Source organism: Pleurodeles waltl, chromosome 11 (assembly GCF_031143425.1).
Source record: "Pleurodeles waltl isolate 20211129_DDA chromosome 11, aPleWal1.hap1.20221129, whole genome shotgun sequence".
Classification (NCBI taxonomy): domain Eukaryota; kingdom Metazoa; phylum Chordata; class Amphibia; order Caudata; family Salamandridae; genus Pleurodeles; species Pleurodeles waltl.
This window is the reverse complement of record NC_090450.1, coordinates 823,607,447-823,628,884: the sequence shown is the minus strand read 5'-3', so window position 1 is coordinate 823,628,884 and position 21,438 is coordinate 823,607,447. Positions and strand designations below refer to the sequence as shown.

The 21,438-nt window shown below is 45.5% G+C and overlaps 1 pseudogene; it reads right to left on the bottom strand.

Moving 5' to 3' along the window:
- LOC138266183 (selenoprotein M-like) overlaps positions 1-21,023 on the bottom strand; it is a 34,166-nt pseudogene extending 13,143 nt beyond the window's left edge.
- Positions 21,024-21,438: the final 415 nt, after the last annotated feature.

Genomic DNA, 21,438 nt, shown 5'->3' with positions numbered 1-21,438 from the left:
GTTAACCGACATTAAACAGTCACTCACTGTTTTAATAAAACGTAAATAGCATTGCATGTGATGTGGCTGTCGCCTTCGTAGTCCTTTCAGATTACAAAAGTGTACTATCTTCATTTCCTCTGGGGTAAACCTACTGACGCTCTACTGGTCAAACTCACATCATGGGTTCAGTTTATTTTTTCACTCACAGATCATCATTTATACATTTCCTGACATTTTTCTATTTTTTCCTCCATCGACCAATGTATAATAGGTCCCAAATAAATACATCTTGTGTGTGTATGTATGGATTATGTTACTTACCCTGTAAGCATCTATTTGTGGAATGCAGTACTGTAGATTCACATGCTCTGCATATTCCTGACATCTAGTGTTGGGTGCAGAGTGGTGCAAGTTGTTCTTCTTTTAAGTCACAACATCAAATGACTCCTACTCTCTGTGATATTGCGCATGGGCATCAAATCCTTTGTTTGATATTTTTTCAGCAGGCGGGTGAGAAAGGAGTGAATGGAAAGGTATGTGTAAAAGAAACGATGTCCATGCTAAAGGTAAATTAAATCTGGGTGTGTTTATATATATATAAAAAAATAAATATATATATATATATATATATAGAGAGAGAGAGAGAGAGAGAGAAAGAAAGAGAAACTGCAATGGCCACAAGTGTCTGGGGACTGTAAAGCAGTTCCAGGGGTCATAATCCCCAGAGCAGGCCGATTCAGACCGCCGGCACTGCCAGGGTTTTGCCCAGCGCAAATGTGGAGGTTCCGGAAGTCCGCCCGCGGCACTTTCGCCACGGTCATAATGTGGAGGCCTGACCGCCACCGCGAGTCTGGTGGTCAGACTCATAATGAGGGCTTTAGTTCTATCTATGTTCTATCTATGTAGAACATGCATGCTCTTTTGACAGCTAAGGTATCTAAAGCTCTTTCTGCAAACAAATCTAGTTGGGGAAAGAAAACTGGGAGTTTAATGGATTGATTGAGGTGAAACTACCTTAGGTAGCAATTTAGGATTAGTTTGAACAATCACCTTGCCTCTATGTATTTGGAAGAAAGGTTCTTCTGTGGTTAATGCCTGGAGCTCACTAACACGCCTGAGTGGAGTGGTGTTGACTGAGAATGCCATCTTTCATGAGAGAAATTAAAGTGGGCATGAGTGAAGAGGCTCAAGGGGTGGACCCATGAGTCTAGTGAGTACAATGCTATGGTTCCAGGAGGCAGCAGGATGAACCTGAGGTGGAATAACTCCTTTGAGGCCCTCCATGAAAGCTTTATTCACTAGAATTTTGAACAGTGAGCGATGATGTCTATTTTGGAGATATGCAGCTTATTGCTGCCAGGTGTAAATGTATGGAAGTGTAAACCAGATTTGCTTTCTGCAAACGAAGCAGGTAGCAAACATATTCTTGTACCGTGGCTTTTATGGGATCAATTTGTTTGAGTTGACAGTAAGAAACAAAACATTTTCATTTTGCAGTGCAACAGGCTCTAGAGATTGGTCGGCTTGCTTCCTTGAGAATATCCATTCATTCTGGTGGCAAGTGAAGGTAATCAAACTACGACCTCAGGAGCCAAATTGCTAGGTTGAGCTATTTGGGGTTTGGGTGTCGGATTTGTCCTTAATTCTGAGTAAGAAGATCTGGCCTGTTGGGGAGCTTCTCAAGATGAACTACTGAGAGATCTTAGAGTGTTGTGAACCAGGGCTGACGAGCCCAGGTAGGAGCTACAAGGATCATAGTGAGAGACGTTTGCATGAGCCTCGTAACCAGAGATGGAATGACAGGGATAGACGGCAAAGCGTAGGCAAATATCCCTGACCAAGTTATCCATAGTGTGTTGTCCTTGGATAGCTGGTATGGGTATCTTGAGGCGAAGTATGGGCATTTTGTATTTTCTGCTGTGGTGAACAGGTCTATCTGAGAGAAGCTCCACTTTTAGAAGCATGAGTGAAGGACTTGCGAGTGGAGTTCCCATTTGTGGACTTGTTTCTGCATCCTGCCAAGCAGGTATGCAAAATCAATGCCCGCCCCTCGGAGGTATTCTGCTCAAGGGTCAATGTTGTGTTGAAGATCCCACTTCCATATGGTCTGAGACAGATGTGATAGTTGCAAAGATCGTGTCCTCCCTGTTTTTGTAAATAACACATGGCTGTCATATTGTCCATGCTGCCCTGGATAACCTTGGGAGATGTGAGAAAGGAAAGCTTTCAGTGCTAGGAATACCACCTGGAGCTCCAGGTAGTTGATGTTTAGAGATTGATGTTTGGCATTCCAAAGACCGTTTGCTGTCAGGTCTTGCAGATGGACACCCCAACCCATCCGTCATGAGTCTGTTGTTAATGGGATTTGAGGAACAGGTCCAGAAAACGCCGCCCCGTTAACAGGGTTTTGGTGTTCCACCACTGCAGAGAACGGTGACTGTGTTGGTGTGGTGTTGGTGTGATGTTCTAGGTGATCTTGTGACTGAGACCACTTACGAGTTACACTGCGGTAGCGTACACATGTGTATTATCGCATGGGGAACGATGGCGATGCAAGAAGCCATCAACTCTAGTAGACGCATAACTTTCTTTGCTGTGCAGAATTCGTTTTCCTGGAACTGAGGAAGAAGTGTCTGAAAATTCTGAATGTGAGAAGGATTGGGGTATGCCAACCCCAATGGTGTGTTCAATATTGCTGCCACGTAAGGTTGAACTTGTAGAGGCTGGAGTTGAGGTCTGGGCATCTTGATAGTGAACCTTAGTTTGTGAACTAGATCCACAGTCATCTGAGTATGTTGTTGGCACTGTTGAAGTGTACTCGCTTTGATGGGCCAATTGTCCAGGACATTTTGTCTTCGCACATGTGCTGCGACCTCAGCTAAGCATTTTGTGTATAGTCGAGGTGCTGTAGCCCCCCGAATGGAAGAACACTGAATTGATAATGTTTGCCTGCTACTATAAACCTTATGTATTCTTTGTGTACAGAATGTATTGGTGTGTGGAAGTAGATGACCTTTAGATCTAGAGTTGTCATAAAGTCGTTTTTGTAGAAGTGGATTGGACAGCCTTTCAAGTAATCATATGGAAGTGTTGTGATAGGATGCATTTGTTTGGAGTTCACAGGTCTAGTATTGGTCTGGGAGACCCGTCCTTTTGGGGAATTAGGAAGTACAGGGAGTGTAATCCTGAACCTTGGTGTTGCAGAGGAACAGGTTCTATGGCCCCCTTGAGGAGAATGGCTTGGACCTCTTGCTTGAGAAGTGGTAGGTGTTGCTGTGATAATCTGTGAGTGCGGGGGTCTTGGGAGTTGTGGTAGCTAGCTCCAGACATTAGCCATGGTGGATAATGACTAGTACCCATTGGTCTGTGGTGATGGTGTCCCAGACTGGGTGGAAGTGCTGACAGGTGTTGTGTGGTCGGGGCAAGGTGACAGTAGTCACTGCTCTGCAGTGGATGTTGAGCCTTGTGTTGCAGCACCCTTTCCTCTACCCTATGTTGTTTGACCATCTAAAGGAACCTCTGAAATAATCTCTGGTGTATGAGGATTGAGGTTCCTTTTGTTGGGATGTAGATGCATCCGTGGAGGAGGACTGGTATGTTTCTTTACAGACTGGGCGACAAAAGGATCCCCTGTGAGTGGGAGTTTGTAATGCACCCATCGCCCTAGCTGTATCAGTGTCTTTCTTCATCTTGTCTAATGTAGTATCTAACTGTGGTCCAAAAAGTCGCTCCTTAAAAAAGGACATACTTAAAACTGGCAGCTGGACCTCTGGGTTGAAACCAGTACACTGGAACCATGTGTGCCTTTTTTAGAGTTTATACCCCTGACCACTGCGTCGCATACATCGAGGGCACCATATGGTGTTATTGGTGATAATTTTTCCTTCAATGACAAACTGATGCCCCCTTTTGCGGTGTTCTTCTGGCAGGTACTGCAACAGTTCCTCCATTTCATCTGAATGTGCCCGATTATAGCGGGCCAAAAGGGCCTGCTAATTGGCAATGCGCCAATGGTTTGCGACCTGTGCTGCCACCCTCTTCGCAGCAGCTTCAATGCATTTGCTCTCCTTTTCAGGAGGAGGAGAGTTCCCATTGGCTTGACTATTTTCCAGTTTACGGTAGTGGGGGCAACAACAGTTAGGTGGACAAGAAACAGTTGGGAGCTCACTGCCTTACACTCCAGCATGCACAAGGCCCCATTGCATTATGGTAAATGCAGTACAAATTTGTGCGTACTTCATCTGTATTCTGTAGTTTTTCACCTTAGTGGGTCAGGTGGAACTTGATTCCTGATAAAGAGAGGATCTGGTGGAGCTGCCTTGTTTTTTATATCCATGGGGGTGGGGGATTACTCTAGAACGGACTGGCTCCTTGAATATATCCTCTGCTTGTCTTGTCATGCAAAGAAGCATGGGGAGGAACTGAGTGCCCCTGTGGTTTGAAGAAAGGGTGTCAAAATCAAAAGTCCTGCTCTATTGGTTTCTTATTGAGCTGTACATTATGGAACGCTGCCGCTCTGGAGATACCCAGTTGATAAGATGTGGTATCTTCTGGAGGGGCGAGCCAGATAAAGGACCGGATCATTGGTAGTGGTGGAGTCCAGATCATTAAAATCTCACATTGTCACATAATGCTCCCCCAAGCTCCTAAATGTAAGAGTGTGGAGACCGTTGAAGAGTGTCATCAATTGATTTATGTATAGGGGATTGTGGTGGTGGAGTGTGAGGAGAGGAAGGAGGTGGAGGTGATGGTGGTGGAGGAGAAGGGTGACAGGCCGGGCTGATGGTCTTGTCTTTTTCCTTGGAGGGATAGGTATGTCCACGGCCTCCTGAAATGTTAACTTCCTCTTTGGAGGTGTAGGAGAGGAATAATGCAACCAGTCCCTTCTGGTATGTATAGTTTTCGGCTCGACAGGTGAAGGGGTGGTGGAAGACTGGTCAGATGTGAAGGAGTGGTGGAAGTCTGGCCAGAGTCTTTAGGCTCCGAGGCTTTCGGTACCAAAGGCCTGGCCCTATGAATTTTTGTCAGAGCTGAGGTTGAAGAAAGCAGCTTCCGGGTGCTGAGGTTTGGATCAACATCAAAACGATTTCTCGGTCCGATGAGCCAGAGGTCAAGAATGAGACTTTAGTCTTTGTAGCAATCGTAGGCTCCGGGCCCCAAGGCGGGGCGGCTGAGACAGCCTTTCAGTACCGACCACAACCAAGAGGCAGAGGGGAGCCTGGCGAAGTCTCGACGTGGTAGCGGGGACTTTTGGAGGGCTTTGGAAGGAGAGCGGGGGCCACAGTACTCATGAGCTGGGCAGAATATAAGTACTGCATCTTGATACTGAGCTCCACATATGAGTCAGAGCTACCTTCAAATGAGAAGGCTCCTTTCTCCCCCCAGTTTCCTCCTAAAGAGCGTGTTCTTCCCAGAAGAGATCCGGAGTGTTGTCCAATGCTATTTGTGTCATTTCAAGTTGTCGATCCTTCTGGTCCCGAAGAGTCTTTCCAACCTGAACGACTTCCAAGAGATGCAGTCGGCCTTGCAATCTGTCGAGAGAAAGGCAGAGGTTGCCCATGAGGTGTTGGTCAGTGTGCAAATATTTTGTGTAGCAGACAAAAACGAAAAGTTGTTGGTTCCATCAGAAGAACATTTTCGTCGATGGCATGGACACGTGCAAGGTAGGCCTGAGATGGGTGTCAACACCCCGAAGGGCAGTTGGTCAAAGCCCGAACCGAAAAAATTAGCAGGTAGTAGAAATGCACAATCAAAACAATATTGTCATAACAATAAGAAAAGAAGAGAACCAAGTGGAGGCACGCCCATCCAAACCCAATGGCGGAGAGAAAACAATCTAACAAAAGGGTCAATGCCTATGAGCAATATCGCAGAGAGGAGGAGTCACTTGATCTTGTGACTTGAAAGACTTGTTCGTAGAAAAACAACTTGCACCACTCTAGACCCAACACTAGATAGTAGGAGTATGCAGAGCATGTGCATCTACAGCCACACATGGCATCGAACATAATATATATATATATATATACATGACACTATACTATATATGAATAAGAAATACATATCAACCAACAAGGCACTTGCTACAGCTCGGTCACACGCAATATAATAATTGTTAAAGCTCTCAGTTCCAGAAAACAAAACAAACACCCCAAAAAACAAAAAGGGCTATTAATAGAGTATGCATTTATTGGCCCAAAAAATGAATGCTGCAAAAACATTATTTTGAACTTGTAGTCTTGTGACTATAACTACATAATATGGTGAAGACTGCAAATTTGTGCAAGACAAATGCAGTCCTAAAGTAATAATAGTCAGGAAACAGTCTTTACCACGAAGATGCCTTTAACATGCAAGATAAGTATATTTAAGGTAAGTGTGTGTGTATTTATATATATATATAAAATTGTCTTACAGTTAATCTATCAATCAACGGTAAGCCAAAATGTAGGGGTGGGTATTGGTAAGGGGTGGTACCAGTAATTTTGTGATAAAAATGGGGGGGGGGCATTCCTCTCTAAAAATACAAAAAGCTACCATTATGAAAACAAAACAGTATGGATTTATAAGGTTATTTGTATTAAATGCCGTACAGCTGCACTCAGCATATTCAACTTTCAAACAATAAATTAAAGTAAATGAGCTATCCAACTTTTGCTGAAGTGTTGTACGCAGTGGAAAGCACATTCCACGAGATTAAAGGAACGTTTGCTCACAGTAAATAAGCATGCAAAAGAAAACTAAATAGAACCGTTAACTACTGCAATGTACCAGTATATTTTCCAAAGAAATAAAATTTGTGTACCAGTGGCGGCCGGCAGCTTTGGGAGGGAGGGGGGCGGGCGGGCAGCACACTCACACTCATTCTTTCACACACAGATACGCATGCACGCACCAAATATTCATTTTGAAAGTTCACACACACTCATTCTTTCACACACAAACATGCACGTCCGCACATCCATTAACAACACTCATAACATTCAAACATGCACGCACGCACCAAACATTCATTTTAAAACATCACACACACACACACACACACTTATCTTCAGCCTCGGAGGTCCCAGGAGGGTTAGGACTGCTGCCTTCCCTCAGGGAAGGCAGCAGTCCCAGCCTCGTCACAGAGTAGGATGGGGTCAGTGAGACTGCTGACCCCATCCCACTCTGTGACAAAGTGACACTGATTGACACTCGCCCTGGGCGCTTCAGGGCTTAAACATGAAGCGCCCAGTCGAAGTCAATGGGTGACGCTTTCCTCGTCACCCAGGGGAGGGCCTCGAGGCACCTTTGCTGAGCCAAGGAGGTCACGCCCATAGGAGCTGTGACCTCCTCAGCCCAGCAAAGTCCAGTTCCGGCAGCCAGGAGTCTGCGCAAATTGCTCATGTCTGCTCCTGGCTCCCTGACCTGAACATGAAGAGTGTCTGTCAGGCTGACCTTTGTCCAGCCTGACAGACACTCTTCATGAAGGGCAAAAGGTTGGGGGCGTGGCCCCTCCGTCCTAAAGGACGGGCCGTGCCTGATGTGTACTAAGGTGCTTATTTTCGTGTTAGAGGAACACATTTCAGTACCAGCTTTAAGAACTGTGAAAACAGAAAACACTGTCTTATTCAGGCTCCTGGTCAAGCAACAAAAAGGCCATGGATGTTTGCTTGCATGCAAAAAAATATAAAGCCATGCCCTCTTCACTGGCTAACGGGTCTACAAATCTTAGCAGTTGTAAGAATAAAATGACTTCCTCTGGCATCCCACTGGAAGGCATGCTGTGGCAGCTAGTGAAGCATGTTCTGTGAAAAACAACCTCTAAACAAAATAAACACTTTCATGCATAAAAAGTGTCAAAGCTGAGGTAAAATCAAAACGGCTCTTGGTAAAAGTGACTACAGAATCTACAAGACACATTACAGAATCCGTGCAGACGGCAGTGAGGAGAAGAAGCATGCAAGGACAGAGAGCTTTACAACGTGCATTCTCTTCAAGTGCTTCACAAAAAAAGAAAGAGTTCCCAAAAAGCGAGCAGTCATGGAAGAATACAAGGAGCCACTCACGGCTCTGGTAAACAGGCTATGCTTCACTCAAACTGGACAGCCTAATACAAATAAAGCCAGAGAAAAAAATAATTCAAATGTGTATGAAAACGCAAAGCCAAATGGCAAGCAATGGGCAGAATGCATTTCTGGCTCAGCTTCTAGCATCTCCCCAATGTGTCTTTGCAAACAGACAGTTGTTCTGTCTAGTAGGCTTCAACCTAAATATTAGGACGAGCCAGCATCCGAAGAGCTTGTCTAGGTTTCATATTATTTCAAATGAATGATGAGATATCTGAATAAAAACCTGTGATGTATGAAGGTGAAACGTAAATAAATAGTGATCTGAATGAATACAACAATTTGGGCAGCAGAGTCACCTTGACTAGTTTGATTTGCCTACACTCAGTGGTATGTATTCCCATTTCTTTAATGTCTTTAGACACTTATGTAACAGCCATGTAGTTAAACTTAAATAATTTGTCATACTGTCTGTCAATGTTATCCCTATTACTCAATCTTTTTTTAAGCCCCCGCTTCCCTAAGTCAGTCCCCTTCACAAGGTTTTCGGGGTTGACAGTCTGCATAATATAGACAATATTCCGTGTTTTTCACTATTCACCACTTTCGTTTCCTACAAGAAATCCAAGTGTTTAAGAGACTAAGGTGTTCAGGGATCCACACTGGATGTTGTAAGGCAGTGGCTCCTAACCTCTTCTGTGGATCCCTGATTATCATTACTTGAACCGGGGTAACCCCCTCTCCACTGAGTGATTACTGGAAGCCGGAGGCCCAGGCCCAAACATTGTCAGTGATTTGAACCACAAAACAATAAACAAAGACTACGGAAACAAGCAATTCATCAAACACATACACAAAGGATAACACTCATTATTTAATTTGCAAACAAATAAAATAAAAAAATAAAGATTTAAAAGGAAGGTTGAAGCTTTTTCTAAATTCAATTAAAGCCACACATCATCCATACTACATACTGTTTTGTGCATGTGCCCACAAATCAATCTGATAATACCAATTTAATTTTTAGCCACCAATTTCTATTTCCTTGATATTTACAGTACTTTTAGCCACTTTATTTAAATGCACTTTATGAATCTGTCATTATTAGGTAGTTTTGTAAGCAGTCACGGACCCCTTGAAGAGGCTTCGCGGACCACCAGGGATCCCCGTACCACGGGTTGGGAACCACTGCTGTAAAGAATTATTTTAATGAAACATCTGAACTGAAGGCATGTACTTCTTACTTTGCTTTATGTTAGCTAGCATGCCTTGTTTGGTAGTATATTATGTAAACTGTAGCAGTTATAATGACCAACACAGTGCCTATTGTATTGAGACTGGAATTTCTGCCACCCATGCTAGGAAAGTCAATTCTGACTTCTGAATTTTCAGTTTTCAGCCAGTTTGAAGCAGAATAAAAACAATGTTAAGTTCTTATTTGGAGCTAGTGAGACCTCTATGGTGTGAAACTAAGAGTGAGACGTAGACATTCACAAAACACGTAGTCGCTGGAAAATAAACTTTTTTCAAAAGACGTATCCCAGTGGCACACATATGTCAAGTCTATATTTTGTGATCTTAGATGGTAGGTCAGTCCCTTGCCCATCCAGACTGCTGTGAAACAACCTTATTGTCTTCCTGAAACTTTATTGCCCTCTTAAAACCTGGATTTTTAACCTGTTCTGAAGAAATAAATTAACACAACATACAAGACAACACCAATCAAGCAACAAAGGATACTAAAGAGGCAGGTCCTCCGTGACGAAGGCCTTCACCTAGAAGAAAATAAAAATAATTAAGTCTCCACAAGTTAAGCATAAATTTATATGACATTTTGAAGCAACAGAAGTGAGAAAACAATCAGCATTGAAGCACATATGACCTGGAGAGATAAAATAACATATCCGGAAAGGGACGGGTTTGTAAACTTTGGGTTTGTTATGTACAGTTCCATTTTCAAGCACCGAGTTTGCATCAGAAAAATTCTGCTTGTGCCTTTGCTCGGGTTTGGAAGGCAGGTTTGAAAAATCCCGGGTACGAAGAAAATACACAAACTGAAGAGATTGTAACTGTTGGTTTAAGAACAAAAAAAACACTATTCATTCAGAAGGCACTACAGGACCAGTGGCGTAGCGTGGGTTGTCAGCACCCGGGGCAAGGCAAGTAATTTGCGCCCCCTAACCCGGGGCAAGGCAAGTAATTTGCGCCCCCTAACCCGTGGATTTTAGCACTCGAGTCTCTTCCAAGATGTTGCGCCCGGTGCGGCCGGCCCCCCCTGCACCCCCCACGCTACGCCACTGTACAGGACGCAGGAGATGCGGGGCATCACCGTATTCTTAGGAAGAAAAACGGCACTGAATGGAATGCCACTGCTGGTCGAGGGAAGTAAGAGAGGATGGAACACTGTGTCAGTCCTTCAAGAAAACAGCATTTTTAGTGGGAATCACTACAAAGGGAAGCAGATGATGGAATTACTGTATTCTCCAGAAAACAGTGATTTTTTTTTTCTTTCTTCCAAAAGCCTCCCTTTTTGTAACAAAATGTACTGAAGGAGACATTACCCGTCGCCAATTGTTTAACTCCAAGTAGCGGAAAGTGACTGTGATTACCACTTTCTGGTAATCTCTAGAACTCCCAGCGAGATGCGCCCAGACCTTGTTGATGTCAACAGGAACTAGACCTGGGAAAGAATATTTCACATCTAATTTTTATAGGATTATGCAGCGTTTCGGACCATTAAAATGCTTTTTCTTTTGTACCGCTCCCGTTTTAAAAGTCAAAAACGTTGTCTGACTTTTTCAGCTATAACTTTCCCATTAAAGTTGCTGGCCACACAGAGATCTGTGCAGTGGATGCCTTAATTAAGCCTTTAAGATCTGGCAGCTGTTGTTGAGCCTGATCTGCTGCAGCACGAAGGAAATACATGAATGTGTCTACGTGTAACTTGCAGACACCAGGACTCACTCACCCGGGCCCGCACATTGTCTTCTTTCCCTTCACATCAGCCATCTGCAGTAGGACAGAAGTTGTCCTTATTTTAACTTAGTCCCCAAGTAAAGGCCTTACTTAAAGTGCCATCAGCCCTCCTTTTATTGGATTCTCATCCTGCTTGGGAGCTATCAGGAGCTCAGCACGTAGGAGTCAATGCAATGGAGGGTAACAAAGGCACCCAACAAGCTATCACTTCAAAAGCTCAAAAGAGAAACTGTAGGCCTGATTATGAGTCTGGCAGTCCTTGGAACTCCAGACTCGCGGTGGCGGTCGGATCGCTCCAATATTGGTAGTCCGACCACCAGATTACAGCCCTGGTGGTCAGACTGCCAGTGGACATTTGTCTGTGATGGGAATAAGGTTCCCGACAATGTGACAGAGTTTGGAGTTGTATCAATCCAGGGTGGCACTGAATTCAGCATCGCCTGGCTGATTACAACCCCACTTTCTGCCAGCCTTTAAATGGTGGGGACCCCACCATGAAAAGGCTGGTGGAAAGCCAGTGCCAGGGGTGACAGGGGGCCCCTGCACTACCCATGGCATAGATAGTGCAGGCCCCCTCCTGCCCAGCACCGTCCGGATGTACACTATCTGCTTTGCAGACAGTGCGCAGACAGTGTGCATTCTGAGGGTGCTGGTCAGCCCCCTCTATGCTACGGTATAGGACACGGCTCCTGAGTCCTATATTATAGCACTGTTCCTGTGTTGCTGTGTTCAACATTAATACTGTTACTAATTGGGTAAAGCATTTTGTAAAAATATCAAAATACTGAAACAGTTGTATCACAAAATGTGCTGCATTACACCACAGCATTTGCCTTTTCTTGTTGCATAATCTAGTCAACCCTGCCACATAATTTGATCCTCTCCTGCTGCAAAACTCAAGTGTGCCTCCTCAAAGGGGGACTCTCAGGCACCGCTTTTCATGGCTCTGCCCCTCATGACTCCTCTCCTTCCTTCTTATTTATTTATGGAATCCAAAGATTTTTTCCATTTACAGCACTGCTTATTATGTTTTGTTCATGTGATGCCGTAGGTTCAACGTTAAACCTCTGACACACAAAAGCAAATGAGCCATGTGCTAAAAAAAATCTGTTCCAATTTGCGCAGTAGATGGCAGCGTCAACAAAGAGTTGAGAATTCGGTAGATGAGAATTCTCTCCGACATAAATGAGAGAGTAACCAGCATTAACCCCTTCCCCGCCATGGACGTAACGGTTACATCCGGCGGTGCTGAGGCGCCACGGACGTGACCATTACGTCATGGTATAGGCCCTCATGGGAAGGGCTGGCGCTCCTCCTGAGGGATTCCCCCCCCAACTCCCCATGGCAGGGCCGGAAGGGGAATCATTTCACCTTCCATCCTGACCCCCCCACGACGTCTGATGACATCAGAGGTCAACTCATGTTGCGCTGAAAGCAACCCGAGGAGAAACTGATTTGTTTCTCCTAGGTACGAGGGGCAGGGGAGGCAGGGAGGCATTAAATGGGAAGGAAGGGCTTTTCTTTTTTTTACCTGAAATAGTCATAAGGGGAGAGGCCCTTTGGGCAAGGGCTGCGACCCAAGGGGGTATTTTATTTAAGGCCATTTCTGGCCCCCCCTGGGAGCAGAAGCCATTAGGAACCAGGGATGTTTTTCTTTTTATATATTGATAAGGGGAGCGACCCCCTTAGGCAAGGGTCGCTCTCAGGGGGGTAGTTTTTTTATTAGGCCTTTTCTGCCCCCTCTGGGTGCAGATGGGCCTATATTAATTAAAAAAAATTATATTGATAAAGGGGGGAGCGACCCCTTACCCAAGGATCACTCCTCGGGGGCCAATTTATTTATTAGACTTTTTCTGCCCCCCCTGGTGGCAGATCCGCCTATATTAATTAGGCAGATCTGCCCCCAGGGGGGGCAAAAGCCATTAGGCACTAGGGATGTTTTATATTTTTATTTATATTGATAAGGGGAGTGACCCCTTAGGCAAGGGTCGCTCCCGGGTGGCAATTTCTTTTACTAGGCCTTTTCTGCCCCCACTGGGGGCAGACAGGCCTATATTAGTTAGGCTGATCTGCCCCCGGGCGGTCTGAAACCACTAGACACCAGGGATTTTTTAATTTTTATTTATATTGATAAGGGGAGCGAACTCTTAGGCAAGAGTCGCTCCCCGGGGGTGCAAATTGTTTTTAGGCCATTTCTGCCCCCCTTGGGGGCAGATCAGCCTATTTCTTTTAGGCCAATCTGCCCTCAGCAGAAACCACTTAGGCACCAGGGATTGGTGTGTGAGTATGTGGGTGTTTTGTTTGGGGGGGGCAGCCCCATAAGAAAGGGTTGCTCCCCATGGGGGCACATTACCGTTGGCCATATCTGCCCCCCCCACCTTGGGGGCAGATCGGCCTATTTTTGGAAGGCCCATCTGTCCCCAAGGAGGGCAGAAAGCCCACCAGAGACCAGGGAAGATTTTTTTTTCAAAATAAGAGTGTGGGGTATGGCCATACCCCCACCCCAAATAAATGGGGCCAAAGTTGTTCTGCCCACCAGTGGACAGATGGGGCAATTACCCACGATCCACACCCCGGGGGGAGTTGGGGGCAGAAAGTTTACTAGATGCCAGAGAATTAAAAAAAAAATATATATATAGTGTGGTGGTGGCTACCACCTAAAGGGGGTAACAGTCTTTCAGCTCTCCCCCGCACACTAAAACATCTTATCCCACAGCATGCAAGAGGACATTTGATTATTTTGGGTTTTGGTTTTACATTTGGGCCATGAGAGCTTGGCTAACTCTCAAAATCGTCCCACTTGGAATGGTGAGGGCTGCACTTTTTGGATTTTGGGACACTGCCATGTAGAAAAATCCACAAGACCTAGACACAGCTGAAAACTAAACATCTGGGTGAGTCCAGGTGGTGTGCTTCATATGCACCCTGCACCATTTTCTTAACCACAGTGCCGTGCAAACCTCCAACTTTGCTGGAAATCACAACTTTTTTCCACATTTTTGTGATGGAACCTTCCAGAATCAAAATTCATACCACCTAGCATTGTCTCATCAATACCGATAAAAATTCTGCCCCACTTGTCAGCCTAAAAATGTTTTTTTTTTCAAACTGCCCTTTTGGACCCGCTTTGGTTCCCTCTCAATTTAGACATGTTTTTGTCTCTTCCCTGTCACAGGCACTTGGCCCACCTACACAAGTGAGGTATCATTTTTACTGGGAGACTGAGGGAAACGTTGGGCGGTAGGAAATTTGTCCCCGGTACAGTGATCCCACACAGAAATGTGGGAAAATGCGATTTATTAGCTAAATTTGAGGTTTGCTGAGGTATCTGGGTAAGAAAACATTGGGGGATCCACACAATCCCTGGATTCCCTCGGGTGTCTAGTTTTCAGAAATGTTTGGGTTTGGTTGGTCCCCCCGCCCCCAGAAAAACGGGTAGTTTAGTATTTGATAATTTTGATGTGCCCACATCGTGTTTTGGGGCATTTCCTTTCGTGGGCACTAGGCCTACCCACACAAGTGAGGTACCATTTTTATGAAGAGACTTGGGGGAATGCTGGGTGGAAGGAAATTTTGGCTCCTCTCAGATTCCAGAACTTTCTGTCACTGAAATGTGAGGAAAAAGTGTTTTTTTGGCCAAATTTTGAGGTTTGCAAAGGATCCTGGGTAACAGAACATGGTGTGAGTCACCCCATCTTGGATTCCCCTAGGTGTCTAGTTTTCAAAAATGTGCAGGTTTGGTAGGTTTCCCTAGGTGCCAGCTGAGCTAGAGGCCAAAATCCACAGCTTGGCACTTTGCAAAAAACAGCTCTGTTTACTTTGGGAAAATGTGATGTGTCCAGGTTGTGTTTTTGGGCATTTCCTGTCACGGGACCCCTTCCCCTTTGTGAATGCTCACAAAAATATTTTTTCAGAGCAGCCAGTGATGCTATGGACCACTGCCTACTCTGAAAAAAATGAAACAAAAAGGTTTCGGTATTTTTTCTTTTTGCAGCTCGTTTTACTTTAAGGAAAACGGGCTGCAAAGAGAAAAAAAAAAACTGCTTTATTTAAAAGCAGTCACGGACATGGAGGTCTGCTGTCTCCAGCAGGCCACCATCCCCGTGAGTGCCTAGACTCGCTATGGGGTCGCAAACTGCGACCCACCTCATAAATATTCATGAGGTGGGTCTTTGCGACACCATAGCGAGTCGCAGAAGGTGTCTAAGACACCTTTCTGCATACCAATTTGCGAGTTGCAATTTGCGAGTCGGAAGGACTCGCAATTTGCAAGTCGCAAATTGGTTTGTACCTACATCTGGCCCTTAGTAAAATGGTTTTAGCAAGACCTACGTCTTACTAGGTCCCAAAAGCTAACTGGTTTCCAACAGTTCTATGCAGAGATCCATTTTGACAAATACCCAAGTAGAGAAAATCTTTTTTTTCAAGTTCTAATTCTCAAATAAAAACTTTGGTCAAAAATGTATACTGAGGAGAATATACCCGGAGTAACCGTTCTGTTGATCCGAGGCGCACACATCATGCTCTATACCAGAGTTATGTCTCTGCCACTGGCAAAATCTACACCAGAACATCTCACTGAGTTGATTCCAGGTCGTGGAACTGGCTGTAGATACTATGCGCTTCATTACAAGTGTGGCGGTCCGAGGACCACCACACGCGTAGTGACTGTCGGAACCGCCGCTATCCATGTGGTCTGACCACCACATTACAACTCCTTCGGGCGGACCTGCCAGGGACCCAGCGTCACTGCCAGGAACATCGTTCCCAACTGGTGGATGACGGTCTGAGTTGTACTTAGCCACGGCAGTGCTGAACTCAGTGCTGCCGTGCTGATTAAAGCTCAGCAGTCCGCCAGCCATTTCATGGTGGTCATACCGCCACGGAAAGGTGGGCAGAAAGCCAGTGCCGGGGCCCCTCTGCTCAGCACCATTGGAATGCGCCATGTCTGTTTTGCAGACAGTGCGCATTCCGATGGTGCTGGTGTGCTACGGTATTGGCCTCGGCTCCCTTAAGGGTGCCGAGGCCAATACCGTAGCACTGCTGGGAATGGAGTAATACAATGTTCCTGCCGAGTAGCCTGGCAGGAACACTGTATTATCCTTGGGGGTGCCACCTCCATGGCGGTGGCGTCCTCCCAGTGAGTTTGGCGGTCGGCTCGTCGGACCGCCAAACTCGTAATGAGGCCCTAAGTCTGGATCTCCACGTTTTTTCTCCTGACTTTATTGGACAGTACTGTTTGATACTGAATTCAGAGCCATCTCAAGTGAGGTTATGCCTTGAGCAAAACAAGATACCTATACAGAGAGAGAGAACCACACTTCACTCAATACAATCTGTATTAAAATATGTAACCCGAATGGAATGTTCAGTATTAAAGGTAATATTACTGTAGAAGCCAATGATCCTGCAGTGTAGGAGAATCCATAACCTGGAATGGAATCAGCATTAAAGGTAACATTACTTTAAATGGCAATGATGCTGCAGTCTAGAAGAATATGTAACCTAGAATGGAATGTTCAGCAATAAAGGTAATGCTACTGCAGAAGTAAATAATACTGCAGACTAAAAGAATACGCAACCTGCAATGGAATTTTCAGCATTATGGGTAATGTTACTGTAGAAGGCAATGATACTGCAGTCTGAAAGAATACTTAGCACTGCATGGAAATGTCATCTTTAATGGCCATGTTACCGCAGAAGTCATTGTTGCTTCAATCTAGGGGCATGTGTTATCCTGAATGCAACGTTCAGCATTAAAGGTAACATTACTCCAGAAGGAAACGTTATTGCAGCCTACGAACATATGTAATCCTGAATGGAATGTTGAGCATTAAAGGTAATGTTATTGCAGCCTGGTAGAATATATATTGCCCTAAATGGAATGCTCATCCTTGAAGGTAACATGACTGCAGACCGAGCAAGAGAAAATGGATTACATGGACAGACCTGCTACTGCAGTCAAGAACAAAACACAGCATTCATTGAATGTTACTGCAACCCATGCGAGCTAAGACATAACATTGAAAGGAATGTTGCTGTAGCCTGAGACAATTACTGTAGTGCAGAAAAATATGTAGCATGGAAAGGAGGGCTAACTACCGTGTATGATAAAGAATACATGGTTTATTACAGTAAACACTGCTGTAGGCTGGGTGAGACGCGCTACATTGAAGTGGATTTCATCTGCGACCATGGGATGTATCATAAAGCGTTAAATGAAACGTCATAGCAGCCAGAAGTGAAAAACATCTCAACAAAATCTCTCGTGTATTCAACATAATTGGCAGTTTGGCAGATTACTGGGAATCAGAACCGAGTTGCATCAGTCTGCTGCAAGCTGCAGACCATCTGCTCACAGCCTGCCTGGCACCAAGAGGGCTTGTTATACCATGGGATGGCCCCTGGGAAAAACTGCTCAAACAAAGCTGACCTGAGAAACTGCACTAGGTACGTCAACCTTATTCCAAATGAGTGTGGCCACCTATGTCCTCGACTTCGCTCAAAATTCAGTGTTTGGTAATTAGAGGAGACCACGCTGTGTGCATTCATGTATGTCTAATAATAAGCAAAGCAAAAATGTGAGTAACAATATGGTTAAGGGACTGTAAAGGTTGTTAAATAGTGCTGTGTGAACTATGGACTCCTAGCTTCATATTTACTCGGCCATGAGGATCCAGGTTAACATGACACAAACACTGAAAAAGTGACCGGTACTTCAGGCGTGTTCTACTGAACAGAAATCATACACTATTCCATACAAGTTCAGTGCGTGAAGTTGTTACGTGAGAAAGTAAAGGTGTGTTTCGTAAACAAAGTATGCACGTCAGACTGCCAGGACAACACAAGTGATCTCTACCGCAGCTTTTGTCTGAATCCAAGACTGGGTCTTTTTCTAAAATCTAGTGCTACTGTCTGACTAGCACTAAGGAGTTTAGTCCCACCTTCTGTCCAGTTATTGAAATTTGAGCTAGCCGCCAATCTGTTATTTGCTCGTTGCCCTGTACACAGATGAACATGTGGAAAGACTCACTTGATGGATGGATTTTCTGTTCAGACGTCACCGAGGGAAAATGTTTTGTCCTCTACACTCTAGTCTATACCTTATGTAACATAATATATATATATATATATCTATATACATATTGTATATGTATATACGTACACGTATCTAGATATCTAGATAGATAGATAGATCAGTTCTTGCACAGCCCAAACCTAGCTGGAAAGAACCAGGGCACTGAACAAGGGCATGAGTTTGGGCAGGATTCAGTCATTACACGGAGGCAAACACCTGGTACTTTTTAGTGTATCGTTCCCCCACCTTGGCATAGGTGCTGCTTGCTATATTCAATACAATTGGGTTGGTGACACTTCCTTGTTAAATGTATTAAGTGCATGTGGAGGACCTACCTCTTTAAGACGGTTCAACTGTCATCCACCACAGGACTGCAAAGAAACAGAGAAAAATACATTATGCGCCACGCTGGAGCAAATGTGCCCTTGTGTTAGTACCTCAACTAGCAACATCCCCAAAAACCTCCACATACTCCGAAGCCTCTGCTCTATCAGTTCTTATCTCTAAATTAACTTCCTATAAATGACGGATTCCAGGTGTGTTGGCCACAAGTCCTTGGGAGTTAGGGTGCTGTTATGAAACTAGGCTCACCTTCGCCAATGAAGATCTACCTTTGGGGGGTGTTCCTCAAAGCTCATCTCTAGGGGCCCAGCTTCGGGGGTGGGGGTGGGATTAGGATGTGACACCCACCCAAATACATGCATTTTTGGATTCAGAGTTGGGTCTGGGGCCCTGAGGCGGGTCTCATATGCCTTTGTTGTTTTTTCTTATTGTCCTCGTTGACTAAACGTTTTAACTTGATTTTTTGTAGTCAGAAACTTAAGCAGAGCATGACAACAGTGCCACCCAAACCTTGGCCATCCCTCCATCCCTCTGCTTACTTTTTTGGTTGGGAAATGTATGATTTACACCCCCAATCTCCCCCCACAACCCCCCCCCCCCTCACCCCCATGAACCTCACTGACTATGCTACGCACCTGTTCATCTCTTCATCCTGTGCCAGATCAGGAAATAAGAGTAACTGGTGAAAAAAAACTGTCCGCCATCTATTTCCACTGCTTGACACCACTGGTTACCATTCACACCCTGCACAGTCTCTAAGTAACGTCTCATGCGCAGCTCATAATCTTAACACCACCCGTCCATGGACACTCATCCTACAGTACTAGTATTTCAATGGGTCAACCAGAGAACGGTGTCACAAAGGGCTCGAAATACAAGCAGACAGCCTCAAAGGAACATTCTGGAATACCTATTGTTGGGGATTGAGAACAATGTGAAACTGGGTAAAGAGAATTTTTTTTTTTTTTTACACTGGGTGGGCCCTTTGTTGGAGTGATGTATTTTACAGCTGGAACTGTCTTTCCTCGAGAAAGTTTCACAAATATCACTTATGTTTACATTTCATTGCTTTCCTTTAGATTCCTTGCCGATTTCTGTACATCAATGTTTAAAGAGCCTAGAGGTATACTTGGGAATGTGAACTTAAAGATACAAATATAAATACAAAAATAGCCCCATCCACTGACAACAGCATGTTTCCACTTCTGTAGCACACATGCTCACAAAACAGTTCTGTCCCCAAGAAACGCAGTGTTTCGGTTTTTTGTATGAACAATGGCTCTCCGCTTTCTAATTGGTGAGTAGACTTCTACTTCTAAAAACGGGTTATTTATTACTCGACGTCACACTTCTACCCAACACCTAAATCACGTCTATCGACCATCCCCATGGGACCCCCACCTCCACTATCTTGTCAAAACAATTTTTCCTGCTCGCCATTTATGCAAAATGACACTACCCACAAAAAAATACACTCATCACTGCACGCATCATCTGGCTCACTGACTGTATCAAGCACCACATGACTGACGCAAGTTATGCAAATTCGTACGGCAAGCTTCCTTCACACAAAGAACAGGTACACAAGGGCACCAGCAAGCACCTTTCACATTCTCCGAGGCAGGCGCAGAGAAAGCGTCTCTCACGCGAGGAACAGGTACACACAGGCATCCGCAATGACAGCACCCTTGTGTGCATGAAGGAAGCGCCACTGCAAGCTTCCATCACACTGAACATGTACACACAGGCATCAACAGTGCAAGAGCGTCTAACAAGCACCAGGGAAGCACAGCGCGAGCTCCTCCCACACACAATCTTTTCTTACACTCGGAAATGATATTCCACGAGCAGCACAGGGGTCTAATGCGTGAATGAATGTAAAGAGTAGTGCACGCTTCTCTGGCGCAAGCACATATAACACGGGCAGCTGCGCAAGCTTCTCGGAAATCAGGAACAAGAAAAATATAGTAAACGCGTCTTCCAGAAAGAGCAAGCAGGCGCACAAGGAGTTTCTTGCGCACACAGCGAGGGCACAGAAGCAGCAGGACAAGCTTCCCAGAAAGGCAAATCACGGCCAGTTCTGTACACCACACACACTAAACGATGCTGACTTCGACCCTAGGTGCTGCCTGGAGGCTGGCAGCAAATGGACCGAGTCAGCTTAGGGCTGGCTGAGCCGCTCACCTCAACCTTTCCCCTCGTCAACCCCTCCAGTTTCTTCCAGTCAATGTCGTAGGCGAGGGCGTGCTGGAAGAGCCCGACCAGCAGCAGCAGTGCCCAGGCCATGGCGGGGGCGATCGGTCCTCTGATCCGTGTCTGGAGCAGCAAGCGAAGGAAGTGAGGGCAGGAGGCTGAGCGTGGATCAGTGCCGGGGTGCCACGTCAGACAAGCAGATGAGCAGGGGTGTAGAGGCGGGCCGGAGGCCAGTCCGGACTCTAGGGTATGATCTGGAAAACCAAGGGCGTAGGGTTGGAGGAGGGCCCAGAGGCGGGCCGGATGCGAGGGAGGCGGGTCCACACTCTAGAGGGCAGACCTAAGATATGAGCTAATGAACCATGGGAGGTGGATGCAAGAATTAATATGGGAGGGGTCGGGAGACAGGGTTGGGCGGCGAGGAGGCGGGCTGCGACAAAAGGAGGAGGACTCTGCAATCGGGAGTGCCAGGAGATGAGCTGAGGGGAGTAGACTGGCAATCCATGGAGTGCTGATGTCTGTCTCTGGGACAGCGCGTGGTCTCCCTGAAACCAGGAGCCCAAACCCAGCCGGTCTTTAATGTGGCTTCTGGCTTCCCCCATCTCTCTACCCGCAAGAACAAAGAGTTAACAGCATAGCACCATCATTCCAAGAAAAAAGAAACACCCTCGCTACCTAGCCATCGGTGGTTTTAGACCTTCACGAAATTCTAACAATCTGCTGCTCGAACCTCCATCCTTTCAAAAGGGAAAGATTCACGGCGCAATCTTTTTTAGGCAACGCAACTCGAATTTGAAATTCGCTACCTCCAAACCTTCC